The sequence below is a fragment of the Aquarana catesbeiana genome, linkage group LG04, assembly GCF_042186555.1.
Source record: "Aquarana catesbeiana isolate 2022-GZ linkage group LG04, ASM4218655v1, whole genome shotgun sequence".
Taxonomy (NCBI): Eukaryota; Metazoa; Chordata; class Amphibia; order Anura; family Ranidae; genus Aquarana; species Aquarana catesbeiana.
In genome coordinates, this window is record NC_133327.1 from 166,545,509 (window position 1) to 166,549,807 (window position 4,299).

Sequence of the window (4,299 nt, forward strand, 5' to 3'; positions counted from 1 at the left end):
TTTTGTTTTGTAGTGTGCCCCAAAAAGTTATTATATCCGAATGGGCATTATCAACTGTTGTTATATTATACTGGCTTTTATGATTACCTTTCACCCACAAAAGCAGCATGCAAAGCTAGTTATTTTATGGTCCTACAATGTTAGAAGAGCGAGAACTTGCAGAGCCGAAGTGGGCAGAGACAATAAGAAGATCCAGGAACCTGGTGAAAGGTCAGGACAGGAGTCAGACAGATGAATCCAGAGAGAGAGATATGAGGTGGGTACACAGGAAGTCAGTCCAACAAAGAAACAGACAGGGGGTAGGTGGACATACGGGTGTCACAGAGAATGTGAGGGACCAGACACACAGGAGTGACAGGATAGAGTAGGGTCTCAGAAGGTCAGAATCTAGGAACATAAACTGTAGCTAGGAACTCTTGGAGCAGGGGCCTATGGCTAGAGCTTATCTGAGCATGACTTAAATAACAATGTAGATTGTGAGGCCAGGCAGGAAGTGGCCATGAAGCAAGGTATATTAATCAGCAGGTGAGTTGAGTGATGCCCCTAGCTACCAGCTCTGCACAGCAAGGAAGCAAGAACAAAGAACATATTTGTAGAACCACAGGTGTTAGCAGAACCACCAAGAAGCCACTTACCTGGATGTCAGAAAGAAATATACTGTATAAGTCAAATACATTTAAAGTGTGATTCAATTATTATTATTATTATTATACAGGATTTATATAGCGCCAACAGTTTACGCAGCGCTTTACAATATAAAAGGGAGACAATACAGTTATAATACAATAAAATACAAGAGGATTAAGAGGGCCCTGCTCAGAAGAGCTTACAATCTAATAAATCTTATTCTATGTTGTTTTCAGAAATAAAGAAACGCCAGAGCTCACTAATTTTAATACATACAGTAATTAAATTAAATTACAAGGAGATACACTGTAAGGTAAATTACATTTGCTTAGATATTGTTATATCCAGTTGGAGAATTGGATTTGATTGCTCTCCCTCACACAACGTCCTTCAGCCCTTTCGTATGAGATGTTCTAAAGATACAATACTCAGTCTGAGTGCATTTAATTACTCATAATAGTCTGGGAGAGTCTACAGAATAGTAACTAGCAGAGATAAGGAAAACTTTGTTGGCATGCAGCTCTATAAGACATCTTGTAGCTATAAATAATTATAATACTCAGTAAATATTTGTTATATTATGGGGAACATCTAGAAAGGTTAATTGCAACCTTGAATACGTTCTAAGAAACAATAGTGTACTTCCTGATATACAACTGTGCCTAGGCACGTCTGTTCTCTTAGTCTCATAGTTGCATACTGCATCTGAAGTGTTCAACTGAGGCGCTGTTGCCTTTGGATGTTAGTCTCACAAGATTAGGATTATTATTTTGTGATGTCATCACTGAGCTGCTCACTATTCTGATTAGAATTTACAGGAGAAAAAACTGTACCTAAGAAACTGTAGTGCAACCATCTCTCTATTTGTTTCTCTGCTTCTACTTCATCCATTTAGGAGACCTATGTCTTCTCCACCTCCTTTGCTGCTTTTTTATCATTCTCTCAGTCCCCATATCATTGCTTATCAAGAGTCAGGTCTAAAAGTCTCAGTCAGAAAGTAAAGCTATCCTTCCCTACCAAGATGGCTACATCCACAAAGAGACACAACCTTGTTTAATCAGTCCTTGGAAAAAGATTTTGATGCAGAGAAACTAAAGGTAATTTTCTGGCCATGGCTTCCTCAAATGATTGTATCAAATCCTGAATCCTGTGGTAACTGATTTTTTTTTCATCATATAAGTACTGAGAAGTTCAACGAGAAATTAGATAAATCTATGAATAGAATACAAAAGCACAAGCATAGCAATTGCTGTCAGACCTGAGCTGCATTGCAATGCTATACCTATACCATATACTATTTTTCACTGCATTGCGGACTGTTGGAGCCCATTTAAAAAAAATGGGCTGCACTAACACAACACACAATAACACTTGACACAGCAGGCATTAATAAACATGTGGAAATGTATTGCTGAGGTGTGGTGTTTACTTAGATTGAAGTAAAATCATCTCAAGATCCATTTATTTAATTTGACTTTAACTGAATTTAATTGGGTGAAAGTGAAATATCCAAAATAAAAAAAAATTAAAAAGTTTTGACGTTACATACACTTTATTGGCTACATTTGCACAAGCACTTCAGTTTTGGGTTATTCTATCAGTTTACATAACCCACCGAATGACTAACTGGGACCAAGCATTGCACTTGAGTATCCCAGTTCTACCTACAGTCACTGAGAATAAAAGAGCAGAAACACAGTGCCGCACGGTTACCAACCAAACAGTCGAGTAGGCAGATTTTTTTTTTCTGTTTTTTCTGAAAGTTGTAAGAAGCCAGCATATCATTTAAACTGTCAGCACCCACCCTTCATGCCACCACCCACCAGGACAGTTTTGAATGGGCTTAGCTTTTAAAACACAGTTGTAACGGTCACAAATTGAAGGTCGCACTTCAATGACGTCACTTGCTTGTAAAAACTTTATTTAGTCAAACCCAACTTCTTCAAGTCCCCACTTGAGAAATGTCCATTCTAAAGCATTTCACCCTAACAGGATTAGTCTTATAGGGCGTACACACGGTCGGACTTTGTTCGGACATTCCGACAACAAAATCCTAGGATTTTTTCAGACGGATGTTGGCTCAAACTTGTCTTGCATACACACGGTCACACAAAGTTGTCGGAAAATCCGATCGTTCTAAACGCGGTGACGTAAAACATGTACGTCGGGACTATAAACGGGGCAGTGGCCAATAGCTTTCATCTCTTTATTTATTCTGAGCATGCGTGGCACTTTGTCCGTCGGATTTGTGTACACACGATCGGAATTTCCGACAACGGATTTTGTTGTCGGAAAATTTTTATCTCCTGCTCTCCAACTTTGTGTGTCGGAAAATCCGATGGAAAATGTCCGATGGAGCCCACACACGGTCGGACAACACGCTCCGATCGGACATTTTCCATCGGAAAATCCGACCGTGTGTACGGGGCATAAGAGTGTCATAGAGGGCTGAATAAATGTTTACAAGGAAGTGATGTCATTGGAGTGCGGCCTTCTGTTTGTCACAGTTACGGCTCTAAGAGCTTCTTTAGCTGGTACTTAGTGTACCACAGTGACTGTGGAGGGAGATTTGAGACTAGAGCAATGCTCATTTCTTTTGCGTTCTCATTGTTGTTTCAATCGTTTCAAATTTGCTTAGTTTAGTGTGGCTCAATAATACTTGCTTTTCTTAGATATAGCTTGTGAAAAAAAAGTCTAGGCACTTTTAAAGCGGGGTTCCACCCAAATTTTGCACAATATCTGTATGTATTCTCTTCCTTGCCTAGATGCTGACATGCCGTTTAAAAAAATTTAAATCGCCGTAATTACCTTTTATTTTTCTATTCTTCTTTGCACTTCCTGGTTCTTCTCCCGTGGGAGTAGGGGTGTTTCTAGCCTCTCCCAGACTCCTGGGAGCTAGTCTCAGGCTTCCCAGGATGCCACTGAGCATGTGCGAGAACGAGCGGTGAATGCTGGGAGCACAGCATTCACCACATCCAGGAAATAAATGCTTGTGGGCTTCAAATGCCCACAATGAAGATGGAAACCGCCTGCAGTGAATAATATAAGTTATTCTTTCCGACGAAATCTGACACAGGCGGACATATTACACACAATATGTGAGTATGTAATGCTGAGAAGAAAAGTTTGTGAATGAACTCAAAAAAAAAAAAACGATAGATAGGGGGACCCCCGCTTTAAGATATATTGCTACATATCGGTGTAAAAATGCCTTGGTATACTGTGAGTTTTTGCTCACCGTTTTTATCTTCCACATAAACTGTAAGCACACACACTAATGGAATCAAGTTCCTTAGACCATGCATGCCACCTTCTTACTTGCCTAATATTGCATGGAAGATGTTTTTCCATTCTTTGGGATGTTGTAAGCTGCTATTATTATTACTATAATGTTATGTTCCAGAGTGTTACAATGATTGTTGTGGAAATAAGTACGTGTAGCCCTCAGTAGACATAATGTGGCCCCTTGATGATATGTTGCGTTTAAATTGGTCCACTGTTTCATTTGAGTTTTATAACCTGGGTTTGGACATTTTCACCTGTAACAAAGGAATAAGAGAAAGCAGTCCCTCTCAGATTGCAATAGTTAATTATTTATGAAGGTTATGGGTAGCTGGAAAAGGTTATGAATGTTGAAATTTGGGGCTGAAAAAGAGAGGGATTTTAGTATCT